This window comes from Camelina sativa, chromosome 7 (genome assembly GCF_030686135.1).
Source record: "Camelina sativa cultivar CO46 ecotype springtype chromosome 7, ASM3068613v1".
NCBI lineage: Eukaryota > Viridiplantae > Streptophyta > Magnoliopsida > Brassicales > Brassicaceae > Camelina > Camelina sativa.
In genome coordinates this window covers 16,129,606-16,145,772 of record NC_141886.1, presented here as the reverse complement: position 1 = coordinate 16,145,772, position 16,167 = coordinate 16,129,606, and the positions used below count along the sequence as shown (strand labels likewise).

Genomic DNA, 16,167 nt, shown 5'->3' with positions numbered 1-16,167 from the left:
GATGAACCATACATTGTTGGCTATAGCGACAGTAGCCACAACACGGATCCCGATGACGGAAGAAGCACCACAGGTCATGCTTTCTATCTCGGAGGAGCTCCTATAACTTGGGTGTTCGCAAAAACAAGAAATAGTGGTTTTGTCCTCATATGAAGCAGAGTTCATTGCAGCTACGGAAGCGGCTAAGCAAGCCATATGGATTCAAGATTTGCTAAGTGAGATCACTGGGAAAAAGAATGAGAAGACTATGATCCGCATTGATAACAAGTCGGTCATAGAACTTACAAAGAACCCTGTTTTTCACAAAAGGAGCAAGCACATACACAAACGTTTTCATTTCATTCGTGAGTGTGTGGAGAATGGATTACTTGAAGTGGAACATGTACCTGGAGAAGAGCAGCGTGCAGACATTCTTACCAAAGCCTTGGCGAAAAACAAGTTTTCTGAAATGAGAGAGATGATCGGAGTTCAAGATCTCATGAAGAACAACTTGAAGCTTAAGGGGGAAATGTTGGTTAAGCTTCTAGAATGTTTTAGAATAGATATCTTTTAAGGAATTAGGAATCTAGTTAGGAAAAGTAAAAGTTGTAATCTTAAACTAAAAAGGAAGTTAGGATGTTTTAGAAAAGGAAGTCTAGAACCATATAAATAGAGATCATAGGAAGGATGTATGATCATAAAGAAAAACAGAGCTTATGTTTAGTTTTGAGAAGATTTTCTAAACATTAATAAAGGAAGGATTCTTTATTCAAGCTTAAGGTTTTGTGCTTTTGATTCTTTACCGACATGGAGAACAGCGATTATTTTCCGTAAATTTTATTTGTATTTATTTTTATTTGGGTGAATACAAATATTTGGGCTTGTCATGGTTGTGGATCAACCGGTAATTGGCATGGATACAACGGTTAAAGATTCCGGACTTGATCGAGTCGTGTGTGTCGCAAATGTTTTTAAAAATGAACTCCAAACAACAAAACGATATCATGAACTCTGAATTAGGCACTAAATTTTTTAATTTTCTGAAGTGTTTGGATATGATTTAGCACTGCGTATTGTACGGTCAGGGAAGACCCTTTTCCCTATATGTAACGATTAAATGATGCCGATTTTACTATATATCTTTGTTTTTCTTATTTTTTTTATTCGGTTGGAGTGATACAACACAATCTTTTTAATTATTTATTTTTGAATTTAAACAGTCTTTTTAATTATATACATCACACAGTGTAATATATCTTTTTTACGTAACAAGTAATCACTTTTATCATCCAGCTCCTTTGATTTTGACTCTGATTGTGTGACAGTATCATTGCCAAGCCATAAAGAGAGGACCACTAAATAATTATTGTCTCTAGTCAAACGCCTTTACCAATACAAACGCATAACTAAACCGAAACGAGACTCATGTATTCGAATACTGAAGTAAAAGAGCTTTCTTTCCTCAACCATCATTGAAAGTTCATACAATGCGACTGATTAAGACATTGCTTTTTGCTTATAAAGCAAAACATCGATCATCGATCTAAACCGCATCTGCTACGACCCAGAAACACAGTCATCATCCGGGCCAAAAAACTCCCTCTCATCACTACTGGTATAGTCAAAACCATAATAATCCTGTATCTCATAACCATCATGAAAACGGCTCTCATATTCAGCCAGTTTGCTACTAAAATAGTAGTTCATTAACCATTGTTTATAATAACCTCCTTCCTTATGCTTTGATTCACATCTTCCAAACAACACCTTCCAAAAACAAAGCAAAAGGTTAGAAACTATACAAAAAATGTAAGACATGAGACACACTTAAAAAAGTACAAAAATAAATCACCTCCCAAATGTATACAGCTAACCGAAGATTGAACATTCTACTTTCGACATTTTCTTTATACATCCTTCTCAGCACATTTTGTACACTTCTAAGCTGCACGCGCAAACGTAAACGTACAACATTTCGATATAAGTAAACAAGACACATAATGTATAATAAAGAATTTTGAAAGGACAACAATTTGAGCCTTCATATACCATATCAAACTCATAATTCTGCTCAATGGTACGAAAAAGGTTAGTTGCAGTGTCTGATGATACTTCTAGACCAACTTCATACATGTGTTCCAATATGCATAAACCTATTTTCTCCTATAATAACATAAAATAAAACGGGTGAAGAGAGCTTCATCGAAAACATCTAAGCAAGAGTCAAAATTACCTCTCGTGAATCGCAACTATATTTGATAAACTTCTGATATGATGCGGATGACGGGGAAGCTTTAAGCTCTTCATGCAACTCGTTGAACTTGATAAGGGCACTATCAACCTTATAATTGCCAAGAAAAACATTACAGATGGCATATTTTGTTACCATGACCAGAAATCAATTTAAGCAAAAATAATGATTATTCTACTTACCAGTATGTTAGGAATGCTAGTTACGTAGCTAAAGATCAGCTCAGAAACTTTCTCATTTCTAAAATAGAATTGACCTTTCCCTTTAAGGAGAAGCTTCTTCGCAACAGATTCTGATATCGACGTCCAAGGTACTCAAAAATGCTTGTCAAAATCTTGGAAGAACAGACTATGGTGTCTAGAGTCTCTAGTATCCTCAAAACTTCCTTATGCTGGTCTTTCTCACAAAGTGCAAGCATATAATTTTCTGTTAACAAACATCGGTTAGGGCTACGATACTCTTCAAAGTTTTTGATAATCATAGAACAAACTTCCTCGATCTTCTCTTCGTCTCCGAGTTGGATCCAAAGAAGCAATTCATATTAACCAAGTCTCGCAAACTCTGGAGAAGAATTCGACATCCGTTCACCATCTTTAATCATATCGAACATCATATAGAATTCTACCATGTTCATATCAGTAAATAACTTTAGTAGAGGACCATATATTCCTTCATCTACCAAGGAACCTTCTTTCCTCATGGCTGCGATAAGCTCGAAAGCTTTTGCTACCTGTTCAATAGCATACTCTTTATCGTTGCTCCTTTTGGCATTTTCTATGTTAAGTAGAATCGCTGTTTCACATTCTTGTAAAACCCTTGTGAACTGTTGATGTTGAAGGCGATCACAATTAAATATTTATAGCTCGGTAAAAAGGATATCGAATCTCTCTTTAATAATTCGGTGTTGGGACACAATAATTTGGACTACAACGATAGACAATAGAACGAGTGAAAGGAAATTAAGGTGGACGAGCTTGTGGCTCGTCGACTCGCGTTTTGGACGAGATGCTTAATTAATTACTTGTGGTTTCTGTAGCGATTAGCTCCTGTTTTTTGCTCCATCAGCTAAGCGTCATACGTTCATATTTATAGAAAGTCGTGTCGGTTCGTCACTTAAAAGGACCGCAATACCCCTCTCTCCTTTTAAGTGTCTATTTTTAGCCTTGGGAGACTCTTCCTGGACTGGGCCTTGAGTTGGGAGGAGAATCCACCCCTAACAGTATCCCCCCCCCCCCCCCGCCTTCAGTTCGTAGTCGCTTTGGCGGAGAACTTTGTGCGTTCCGTTTCCGACGAGCTAGACTATCCTTCGGTCCTCTCGTCCAAAGCTCAAACCAGACAAAGGTCGGGAAATCGAAAATTCATTACAGGGACAAAGATTTAAAAAATGGAAGGTCGCGAGTGGGCTTCCCCATTCTCCGAGATAGCTGTCTAATCGTGCGTGGGGAATTCGCTGGCGCGTGAAGTTCGGAACCCCAAACGTCGCTTCACACTTCGCGTCCGTAATGATGACTGCTTGAACCCTTCCTTCGCCTATAAATACTTGCTTTCTCCCAACAATTTTCCACTTCCGCCTCTTCTCCGTTGTAAGGTACGATTCTCCTCCTCTCTTACGCAATTATTTCCTTGTTTTTTGATTTCCATCCTCTATGACTTCTTTCGTATCGATCAATACCTCTACCGCAAGCCATCTCCGGGAAGTTACTCCTTCCAACTCCGGAGATTCGGGCAAATCCACTTGTTGCAAGGTTCGATCTCGCTCCCCCGGGCAATCCTCCTCCGATTCTACGGATTCCAACGCTGCTAAGCTCGCCATCCTTCAGCGCCGCTTATTTTTTGACTCTGGGGTTCCCAGTTCGTCAGGTCTCCCTTGCAAGGTGCTCTATCTGGTTGATGAGCCTTCCTTCGACGAGGGGTTTTCTATGGGCTCAGACAAGGCTCCCCCCGTGAGTTTAAATATGTTCTCTTACGTCCGCTGCTCCACCTTGAAGTTGGAGGCGGCTACCAGGGCTGTTCAACTTGGGAAGTTGAGCACCCGGCCAAATATTCGGATTCCGGCTACGCATCAACGCCCTTGGGATGTTCCTCCTGGTTTTATCTGTCTCTCGGAAAAGTTTCTTACCGAGTGTGGGCTTACCTTTCCTCTCCCCGCCTTCTTGATGACGTATTTCTCCAAACGGAAGGCGGCGATCTCACAATTTTCTCCAGCGACCTTCCGCAACGCAGTGGGCCTTTCTATTATGGCCGAAGCAGCAGGCGTCAAGCTCACATGCTACCATCTCGAGGAATTGACGACCCTCAACCCGGTAAGTCAATCCAAAACTCCCGAAATTTATTACTTAGCCTCGTCGAAGAAACCACCCCTTGTCAAAGGCGCTAAAGGCAAAAACCTATAACTGGGGGCGCTCTTACTCTTTCTGGAGATCGTCCCGGGGGTTCTTGAGGATCCTTCTATCCCTCTGTTCTCTAGGTGGAACCCTTCGCCCAGTAGCCGACCGCTTCTTCTTACATCGCTTCCTTCGTTCCACTCGCTGACCAAATTTGTATGTGTTTTTCTTTTGTTTTCCATTTGTCATTCCTCGGTGTTTCCTACCCTGCTCCGCCTCGTTTCAAGCCGAGATAGACGCGATCAAGCTTTTCTGTCCTTACGTTTGGCCGGGTACCGAGCCCAAAAAGGATCGTCCAAGGAAACCTCAAGCCCCGTCAAAGAAGAAGACATGTAAGCCGTAGTTTCTTTTTGACGATCATTACGTAGACATTTTATCCTCTCTCTAACTTGCTTGTCGATTACTTCAGCTAGGACAATGGGAAAGTTGAACATGAATGTCCCTGATGCATCTGCCTGTTATCGCCGAGCACCTGAGACGACTCATCCGTCTCGTCCAGATAACCATTCGTACACTCGTCCGGAGACCGGAGCTACTAATGTTGGCTCGTCTTGTAGTGGCCAAACTCCTCAAGGTCGTCGCTTGGCAGAGACTCGCGACAAAAAGCAACCCGCCAAAGCCAATCCTACTCCTTCGACTCGCCGCGTCGGGGCCGTCGAGACACTCTCTCCCAGGAAGAAGGTTACCGAGACTCCCAGTCGTCAAGTATAGGTGACCAAGGGTCCTCAAAAGAGGAAATAAGGTACGGATCAGGAGCGGCCTGATCCTTCGAAGAAGTAGAAGACGACAGATTACCGTTGGGAGTTCACTCACTCTTCTGCAGCTAGTCCCTTCCAACACGATTCCCAATCCTGTGCCGAGCTGTTTTGCAAGATCCGTTTTGGCTCTGGTCGCTTATCGCCTGTTGAACGACTGAAGGAAGAAGATGCAGTCACCGATGTCGCCCAAACTGTCTTCGAGGTTCGTTCATTTCCTTCTTAGTGAATTTATCTTTCTTTCCTTTAGTTAACTTTCGCGTGCCTCGCAGCTTATCGCGCGCACGAACCGCATGACTACGCGCTACGAACGTCGTATTCGTGATTTGGAGGCCTCTACCCAGAACCCCCTGGACCCTTCAGAGAGGATTGGGCGTCTTGAAGCTCAGCTTGGAGAGGCCGTTTGTTCCAACCAAAGGCTAAGTGACGAGGTGTCGAAGCTCGAGCATCACCATCGTGGGTTAATCTCGCAGAGGGACGACCTCCTCTCGAAGCTCAAAGCATCTGACTCTTGCTGCAATGGGCTTCATCTCACTCTTAGCTCGGAAACAAAGAGGCTTAGGGACCGCAGCAAGGAGTTTGGCGTTTTCGAGAGGCTCTGCGCCTATCACAAACTGTCCGGTCGTGCACAAAAGCTATTGTTGAAGCACAAGGAGTACGACGAAGCAGTCGAGGTGACTAGGGACAAGTTTCTGGAGTACAATCAAGTCGTCGGGAATGTGCAGATGCTCGAGACGCATCTCGCTGACGGTCAGATTTCTCTTCTCGCGGACGGAGTTCAGGAGAAGGTCATTGCTGTGATGTCCCAACTGAAGGCTGAGGTCGAAAGGATCGATCTTCCTGATATCTCTGACGCCAAATTCGACATCTCTTTGGTTTTTGCCGAGCCGCTTCCCCCGATCCCTAAGTGGGTTAGGTCCCCAGAGAGCAGGAACACAGAAGAGCGGAACGTCGAGGCCGATGCTGACAAGTCAGATAGTGAGGACGTTTGAATTCTCGGGGGCGGAGGAGCGAGCGAGCAGGACGCGGGTGCCCCACAAGATGATCGTCGCGAAGACGGCATTCCTGCGACTCCTGGGCGTGAATCTCCGGTTACTGGTCTTGTGTCGTAATTTTGCTTTTGTTGTGAACTAGCTTTCCGTGTTTTGGGGTCGGCACCCTATATTTTCCTTATTTTCTTTTTGGACCTCGCATCGTTACTTGAACTTTTAATCTTTGCTATTACATATCTTGACTTTATGCCTTGTGTCGACCATTCAGTGGGCATAGTTTTCGAGGCCCATTGATTGGTTGCTCTTCCTTGGGAACTATCGTGATTCTCCCTATAAATCCGTCCTTTGAGTTACTTTGCTCTCCACTATTTGCTTCTCCCCTTTTTTGCAGATTTTTCCTTTGACAGATTTGGTTGTCTTCATGCCTATGACAACAAGGTCGGCGTGGTTGAGGAGAGCCCGTGAATTGTTGGCCGCAAGGAACTCTCGTTCGTCGGAAAACCAGGCTACAGAGATCGTCTCCGGGGATGATGTGATTTGCGGGGAGATTGAATCATACGATGCTTAGATTCAAAGGCTGAGGGCTTACATCATCGCCACTCATCGCCAATTCGAACATCACTTCCAGTTTCATCGTATCGATGGGACCGTGGAATATCTCAAGCTCCTGATTGCTGACGGGCTTTTTGTTTCGACGTGGAGGATGGACCGATTGTTTGAAGGGCGCTGGCGTAGTGAGGCGTTCTTGGCCGAGGCGAGGGTTCCTAATCTCGAAGAAGATGATCTGAAGCCCTTAACCAGGAGGCCCTTTGAGAACCACGCGGAGTTCGCAACTCGTCGGGCTCGCATCGAAAGGCTGATTTGCTATATTGACCAGCTGGAGAGCACGGACCATATGTTTTGCGAGAGTCATCGTGCCGAGGGGATCTGCTCGTACCTCGAGAAGATGATCGTCAGAGGTGCGGATGTCCCGTTGGACACGCTGGAAGAGCTGCGAGGAGAGTGCCGCTTCTGGCAGGTGAAACTCGGCGAGCTGGAGTTTGACGAACCCTCCATTGTCGACCTGGGGATCGAAGGCTGAATTTATTCTCCTCGTGGCGTCCGTCTATTTCTCATTTGTTTTTTCTTTTGTCGACGTATGGGGGTCGGCTCCCCTTAGAAACTATTATCGAGTTTATGGATTGATCCTGCTTTGAGTTTTAATTTGGCTTTTCATGTTTGATCGTTTGATTTTCATTTTTTTTAAAGTGCGACGCGCGATGGTTGGCTTACTTGTTTTTCCTTCTAGGCATTCTGCGAGTTGCGACTCGGCTTTAGAATGGCCAACGACTCATGATCCGGTTTCGTTGACTCGGGATTATGGGTATGACGTAGGAGGTCGGCTTCCCATTTTCCCCTCAGAGTAGCGAGTTGCTTCTCGGGTTATTGCTCTTGTCTAAGGTGCGACGCGTGATGGTTGGCTTATTCGTTTTGCGAGTTGCAACTCGGCTTAAATTTATATGTCGGAACATCGGACTGTCATTGGGCCAAGGTGACAGGTAAAAACATAAATACTCCAAAAATTGAAAATTAAAGATTTTATTATTGGTGGTTGCGTCTCGTGAACGAGACTGCCTACGTCTTTTTTTTTTTTTGGTTTTTTTTTTCAATAATAGTATCGCTTTAAGTGCATCGAGTTCCAAGATCGCGGAACTGGCTCGCCGTTCATCGTAAGTAACTCGTGCACGCCTGGATGGACGACCCTTGATACTTGGTATGGTCCTTCCCAATTAGCTCCCATTTTTCCGGCATTTGGCTCGGCGGTGTTTTCGAAGACTTTCCACAGGACAAGGTCTCCCTCGTCGAAGTTTCGATTATGGACCTTCTTGTTGTAGTACTTGGCCGCAGCGAGTTGGTAGTTCTGGATTCGCAAGAGTACTATGTCACGTTCCTCTTCTAGCTCGTCGAGTCTGTCCATAAGCATCTGACTATTGAGAGCGGTGTCTTGGACGAGCATTGTTCGGCGAAGGGTAGAACTGTCGACCTCGGCGGGGGCCATAGCTTCCAACCTGTAAGCTAGGCAAATCGGGGTTTGTCCTGTGGCTTGCCGTGGGGTCGTCCGGTAGGACCAGAGCACCCCGTCGAGTTCGTTGGCCCAAGCACCCTTCTTGGCATCCATCCTTTTCTTTAGGCCGTCGAGTATAGTTTTGTTCATCGCTTCAGCTTGCCCGTTTCCTTGTGGGTACCTCGAGGTTGAGTTTCGTAGTTTGATCCGCTATCTAGCGCAAAAATCTTCGAATTGAAGGGACATGAACTGTGAGCCGTTATCTGTAACTATCTCGTATGGCAGCCTGTGTCGGCAAATGATGAATTTCCATACGAATAGATGGATGTCCTTAGCTTTGATATTGGCGTAAGACTCGGCTTCTACCCACTTCGTAAAGTAATCAGTTAGACCAAGGATGTAACGCTTCTGTCTCGACGTGGGCAGTGGGCCAATTATGTCCATCGTCCATCGCATGAACGGGTATGGGGCTACCCCAGCTCGGAGCAGCTTGGTTGGTTAATGGATGATGGGTGCGTGACGTTGGAACTTCTCGCACTTGGCGACGAACTTCTCACAATCAAATATCATAGTCAGCCAGTAATGGCCGTGCTTCTTAATACGTAGTGCCAAAGCTCGTCCACCCGAGTGGTTTCCTCCAGCTCCTTCGTATGTTTCCATCATGATGCGTTCTGTATCTTCGCCGTGCAAACATATGAGTAAGGCTCATGATGCGGTCCACCGGAGTAAGTGTTCTTTCATCAATGTATAGTGGGCAGCCTTTGCTTTCAGCCGTCGCTTTGCCCATTTATCCGTTGGTACGTCACCGTCTGCCAGATAAGCACGAATCAAGACTCGCCAATCTGTCTTGTCATCATGACATGGAGGCTCGAAGTTTCTTCTTGGGGTTGCAGCCTTCCATGTGGTTCTGATATCATTTGGTTGATGAAGGGCGAGATAGGTCGCCGACTGAGCTTCTCTAATGCTTGGCGCATTGATGCTTTCAACTGGGATAACGCGCCGGAGATCGGGATCTTAAGTCGAGGCAAGCGCTGCGAGGGCATCAACTGGAGCATTATCTCCCCTTGGAATTTTGATCAGTTCAAATTCGTCGAAACGCTTGGAAAGGATTCTAACGACATCAAGATAAGCCGCCATTGGTTCACTTTTAGCATCGTACTCGTCGCTGAATTGATTGGCGACAAACTGGGAATCACAGAAAGCTTGAATTCGCTTGATTCCCATTCCGTCGGCGATCTTTAAGCCGGCGATTAGTGCTTTGTACTCGGCGACATTGTTCGTTGCCTGGAATCGGAGTCAGCATGACTGCTCCAGAATTTCTTTTGTTGGGTACGTTAGACGGATCCCGACCCTGGAACCGAGCTGCGAAGAGGCTCCATCGACATGCAAAGTCCATCTTTCCATCGAAGGGTCGGTGTGGGATAGCTCGGCGTTACCTAAAGGAAGCTCGATCAAGAAGTCTGCTAAAACCTGGGACTTTGCGGCTGGGCGGGTGCGGTACTCGATATCGTATTCGATGAGCTCTACTGCCCACTTGGTCAGTCGTCCAGTCTGGTTCGGGCTATGCAGGATTATTTGCAGAGGCTGGTTGGTCAGTACGGCAATGGTATGCGACTGGAAATATGGGCGACTGACCAAGTGGGCAATAGAAAATAGGTCGTTGGTCAGGACTTGCTGATATAGAAAATAGGTTGTTGTTCTCCTCGATCGTCCTTGCCCAGAACGCCTCTGACAACAGATACTAATACGGCGATATAAAGGAATAATGTCTCGCCGTTCTCTGGCTTAGCTAGGACCGGTGGGGTTGACAGGTACGCTTTTAGTTTTGCGAATGCCTCGTGGCAGGCCTCATTCCACTCAAATTTTCCTTTGGTCTTGACAAGTTGGTAGAACGGGAGACACTTATTGGTAGATCTTAAAATGAAGTGATTCAAAGCGGCTATTCGACCAGTTAGTTGTTGTACTTCCTTGGCGTTTTTTGGTGCAGGCAGGTCAATTATAGCTTTGATTTGCTTCAGATTTACTTCAATGCCTCGTCGGGTCACTAGGTAGCCAAGGAATTTGCCGGACTTGACTGCGAATGTACACTTTGCCGGGTTCAGCTTCATACCATACTTGTTCAGCGTGTCAAAACATTTTCGGAGATGAGTGATGTGCTCGCTGGCTCTCCTTGACTTGACGAGCATGTCGTCGATGTACACCTCCATGGTTCAGCCGAGTTGCTCGGCAAACATCTTGTTGACTAGTCGTTGGTAGGTCGCTCCTGCATTCTTCAAACCGAAGGGCATAGCCTTGTAACAATAGATTCCACGATCGGTGATAAATGAAGTTTTTTCCCGATCTTCACTATGCATGAGGATCTGGTTGTACCCCGATAATGCGTCCATAAATGTCAAGAGTTCGTTGCCGGTAGTTGCTTCGACGAGCTGATCGATTCGTGGTAATGGAAAACTATCCTTTGGACAAGCTTTGTTCAGGTCGGTGAAGTCGACGCAAATCCTCCACTTGTCGTTTTTCTTCTTTACGACCGCTGGATTAGCCAGCCATTATGGGTATTTTACCTCGAAAATCAAACCGGCTCCGAGTAGCTTTTCCACTTTTTCGTTGACTGCCTGCGATCGCTCTGGTCCAAGCTTTCTCCTCTTTTGCTTGACTGGTTTGTGAGTTGGATCGGCATTGAGCTCATGCGTCGTGACTGTGGGGTCGATACCTTTCATGTCCTCCATTGAGCATGCGAATTTTGCCGCATTAGTTCATAGAAAGAGGATTAGCTCGTCACGCATGGTTGGGGTTATGTCCGTACCGATAGTCACACGTTTCTTTGCATCGGACTCGTCGATAACTACCTCTTCAGTTGCAGCGACTCCCTGCTGGATGGGAGTCGGCCTTCCGTCGGTCGGTGATGGGCTATTGTCGCCGACCTGGCGCTTTGGTTACTATAACCTCTTCGATGTGCGAATCTTATGTTCAATCAGAAAACACGCTCTCGCGCTCTGCTGGTTGCCGCGCAGTGTGTATACTCCTTTTGGGATTGGGAACTTGACACACTGATGGTACGTCGACGGAACTGCGTGCATCTTATGGAGCCACGGGGTTCCCAGGATGACGTTAAAGATGGTAGGCTTGTCTATGACAGCGAACCAAAAATACTGAGCTGTTCCACCAACAAAGATCGGCAGATCTATGGTGCCGATTGACATGACGAAGTCTCCATCGAACCTTGTTAGCGAATGGCATTCTGGCATGATGTCGCTCTCGCTTACCTCCATTTGTGCGAGGACATTCCTGAAGATCACATTTACTGAACTTCCGGTATCGATCAGGATTCTTGTGACTTGGCTCTCGCTTATGAGAAGCTCGATGACCAATGGGTCGTTGTGTGGTAGATCTAACCCCTCGAGGTCGCTATTGTCGAAGGATATACGTGTGTTCGGGGAGTCAACTCTTGATGGCCAGGACTTTTTCATCTCGGTTTTCTTAGTGTAGTCCCTAATTGACCTGACCGAGTCGTTACACCCTGCTAACCCTCCCATAATCATATTTATCTGTCGCCTGGGTTGTGGTGGATGTTGCTTGAGCTTTCGATATGTACGTGGTCGTTTCTCGTGGGCGACGTCATCCGGCATCTCCAGTTCGTCCCCACTTTGGTCGTCGAGAATCTTGGAATCCTTGCTTACAAACTTTCGGGCAACAGTTTCACCTCGCTTAGTATCGCTTCTCTCTGGTCGGAGTGCCTTGCTTCTGTCAGACTCGACGACTATTGCGCCCTTTTTGTATCGTTCCATCAAGATTGTTTGTAGGTAGCGGCACTCCTCGGTTGCATGAGTGGAACTTTGATGGTAATCACAGTATTGGGTCGCGCTACTTCCCCCTCCTTCCCTTTGGACATATACGATCCATAGTTGTTTCTGTTGTGCGTCGTCGTTGATCGCGAAAGTCCCACGAGTCTGATCTTGATTCCGACTGAAATGTTGTCGGGGCTCGACGTGCTCGGTTTTTGGAGCTATAACCGTTGGCTCTTTTGCCATGGTGCTCTTTGTCGTTGTGTGCTTCTTAGCATTGACGGCCTTTTCCTCTTCGAGCTCAATATGTTTGGCTGCTCGGCACAATGCGTCGGCAATGGTTTCCACGTGTGACAAGGACAGCTCTTCCTTGAACCGAGATTCATACCATAGGGTATCCTTGAGTGCGACGATAGTCGCAGCGTCTGGGATTGAACCAGTGACGATGACTTCCTTGAATCGTCCTACGAATGACCGAAGCGATTCTTGGCGTACCTGTGTTAGGGCATAGAGGTCGGCGTGAGAGTTTTTTTTCTCCATCAGTACCGAGAAATTCTTCAAGAATTCGGTTATTAGGTCCTTGATATTGTCAATCGACCCAGATGGAAGCTGTGAGAACCAACTTAGAGCAGTGCCCGTCAGATGTTCGGCAAAGACTTGACATGCTCCGGCATCGTATTCCGTCGGGCTGAATTGCAGGGGGCCAAGAGAGACCCCAAATGTACGCAGGAAGTCTCGCGGTTCGGCAGTACCGTCATAGTAGCCTAGTTTTGGCTTGACCGGTCGCCGTACTGGAGTGGTCGCGAGTCTTCTGGAGAACGGTGTTCTCTGCGTTGCTTCCAGCTCGAGGTCTACTGTAAGACCCCGATCCTAAAATCCCGTACATGGCCGTACATGCCGATAAAAAATTTCTTAGGGCCTATCAATTTTCTACTTGTTCGTTCAACAATTTGCAACAACGGTTATGTACAACAGGTCTAGTAACTTAAAAATACGCATTCATTAATTTAAAGGTTCGAACATCCTTAACACCCATGCATGATAATAGTACAATCCGGAAAATAACAAGCCATAATAAAAACTACCCAAAGCCACCATCCTCTTCCTCCCTTGCCTCCGTCACACGAGCTGGTCAGCCACTAAAAGCCTGATCACCGGACCTTTCTTTTCCTGCTTGTCTTAGTCATCCCGTCTCACTAGGCTCAGTTCAATAATCTCAATCCGACACAGGGTATATTCCAATCAAGTCAAGCAAGTCAAACAATTCACATAGGATAGTTGTCCAAGTCGTTTAGACCAACCACCATTCATATTGCAATAGAATACATTAACCATTAACTAATACATGCAATTAACGAGATTAAATAAACCACGGGTCAAGAGAATCAACCATGGATCTCGGCCACAGTCACGCACTCACCTTCGGTTTTGACCTACGGTGCTAATCTCTTGATCCCTATGCCCAAATTCTGATCCCCGCCTCTACACGGACAGATCTACATCGTTAACCACCGATGTATGAACCATATACTATCGACGGATCAAGGTGGAGGAAGACTTACCGTTCTTCTCTCGATCTAGACTTAGGAATTCTCGGCCAAGCTTGATGGAAACTCTTCTCTCTTTCTCTTGCGGCGGCTGAAAGGTCTTATGCGAAAACTAGAGAATTTCTCTAAGGGTTTTATCCTTTATATAGGGTCAACTAAACTGCCTTGAGTTGTCCCAAAACGATAAACCCTATCGTCCCACAACTTCCTTATTTTTTGCATCTATCCTTATCCGACCAATTTTGCCTTTTTTGCGAGTATCCATTTCTCTCGGGTTTCCTTTCCCGAATTCCTAGGCCACCCATCGGCCCATGGTCTAATTGGTCCATCCTTGTCCATTGGCCCGATCCATCGTTCACCGATGCGACCATTTCTGGATAGTCCTACTTCACTATCACTCTCACTATCCCTATCACCATCACTAGGACTTTCACTCCCACTATCACTCGGACTGTCACTTAGACTAAGTGCCGAATATTCCCATTTTTATCCAGAAACTTACATGCCTGCATCATCTACAATGTAAGGTTTAGAATTCCTTTTCTTCAGTTCAAACATATGTTCACTACTTCGGTAGTCTCGAACTCTCCATTTCCATCTAGAACCATTGGTTATCGAATCACAGCCGTTGTCCTTTACGGATCCTGATTCGTCTTGCTCTCGTTCCGAGGTTTGTATCAAGTACGTCCTGATTCTTCCGAATACATCCTGACTTTTCCGGATACGTCCTGATCCTTCCGGATACGCCCTGATCCTTCCGGATACGTCCTGATCCTTCCGGATACGTCCTGATCCTTCCGGCTACGTGTATGTACCATCTCTCGTACCGCGTTCGTACAGCGTACATACTATTTCACGTACCACCGTTACCGAGGAAGCTGGTCGTTACATGTACCTCTGGTGCCTTGCTTGTCACTTTTTGGAATATTGCTTCCATCTCTTGCATTTTCTCTTTGATTTCCTTTAGCTCCGCATCCTTTCCCCCACTAGTTTGTTCGTCGATGTGTACGATGGGGTTACGCTCAAGCTCGTTAGTTTGCACGTGTGGTCCCACCATCGTTCCGAGTGAGAGTAGGCTTGCCGGGTTTTGCCGAGTGGCATGGAGATGGTTGATTTCCTCCTGAGAACTGACTTGCGCTGCGGTAAGTGCGTCCAGACGAGTGTTGGTTCATTGTTCCTGCTGGTCGAGGCATGTTAGTATCCCGCGGAACAGCTTGTCTATGCTAGAGACAGGCTGACTGTTGAGCAAAGTGAGCTGCACAGGATTTTGCGTCACTTCTGTGCTCGCCGAGCTTGTTAGGTTCGTCGAGATGACGAACGTTTCCGGGCTTTCGGCTGCGACAGCTTTTCTTGGAGCGTCCGGGGTTGGAAGGATTGCTGGCTCCGCTGATCTGTTCCTGGAGTTATCGTTCCACCCGACGAACCGATCCCTTTGTTTCCTTCTTTAGCGGTTCCAGTCATCTCGTCTATTTTTCGCAGGTTCGTCTTCTAAGTTCTTAAAGAAATTTTCTATTTGGCTCCCCCTACCTTGTGCGCCAAATTGTTGATGTTGAAGTCAGTCATAATTAAATATTTATAGCTCGGTAAAAAGGATGTTGAATCTCTCTTTAATAACTCGGTGCCGGTGCAAAATAATTCGGACTACAATGATAGACAATAGAACGAGTGAAAGGAAATTAAGGTAGACGAGCTTGTGGCTCGTCGACTCGCGTTTTAGACGAGATGCTTAATTAATTACTCGTGGTTTCTGTAGCGTTTAGCTTCTGTTTTTTGCTCCATCAGCTAAGCGTTGTACGTTCATATTTATAGAAAGTCGTATCGGTTTGTCAGTTAAAAGGACCGCAATACCCCTCTCTCCTTTTAAGTGTCTATTTGGGCCTTGGGAGATTCTTCCTGAACTGGGCCTTGGAAGATTTTTTCTAGACTGGCTTTGAGTTGGGATGGGAATCCACCCCTAACATGAACCCTAATGAGCTAAGCGTATGTAATGCTTGACTAGAAGTTTCAGCACCAGTTACAAGAGCAGATCGTAGTCTCGAACATGCCCTCGATTTAGAAGTATATTCAGGCGCATGTTGTTGTGAAGTGTCAGTGGAAGTATCTACAGAGCCATAACAAGACATATTTAAAAGAATATTAGGTCGATCTATGAAGTTAAGGATTCGATGTTACAATTGAATTTTGTTCCGATCTAGGAATTTTAGGAAGGAAATTAGGTTTATAATTAAGTACCTAGTTCAGAAATGGCTCGAGTGTTAAGAGCCCTAACATTCGAAACTCTGGCGTTTCTTGTGGCTGTGTTGGAGCCTTTTGCGGTAGATCTCACGGCAAAGCTGACGAATGTGGTGATGAGGCTTCTCGACATTTCTTGAAAAAAAAAAAAACAATGTTTGGTGGAAAACTATAGAAAAACATTAGGGTTTTTAGAGTATT

The 16,167-nt window shown here is 45.8% G+C and overlaps 1 pseudogene; it reads right to left on the bottom strand.

The window, feature by feature from the left end:
- Window positions 1-1,536: 1,536 nt before the first annotated feature.
- Window positions 1,537-16,099, bottom strand: LOC147941293 (pentatricopeptide repeat-containing protein At4g04790, mitochondrial-like; annotated as a pseudogene).
- Between the last annotated feature and the right edge of the window lie 68 nt (window positions 16,100-16,167).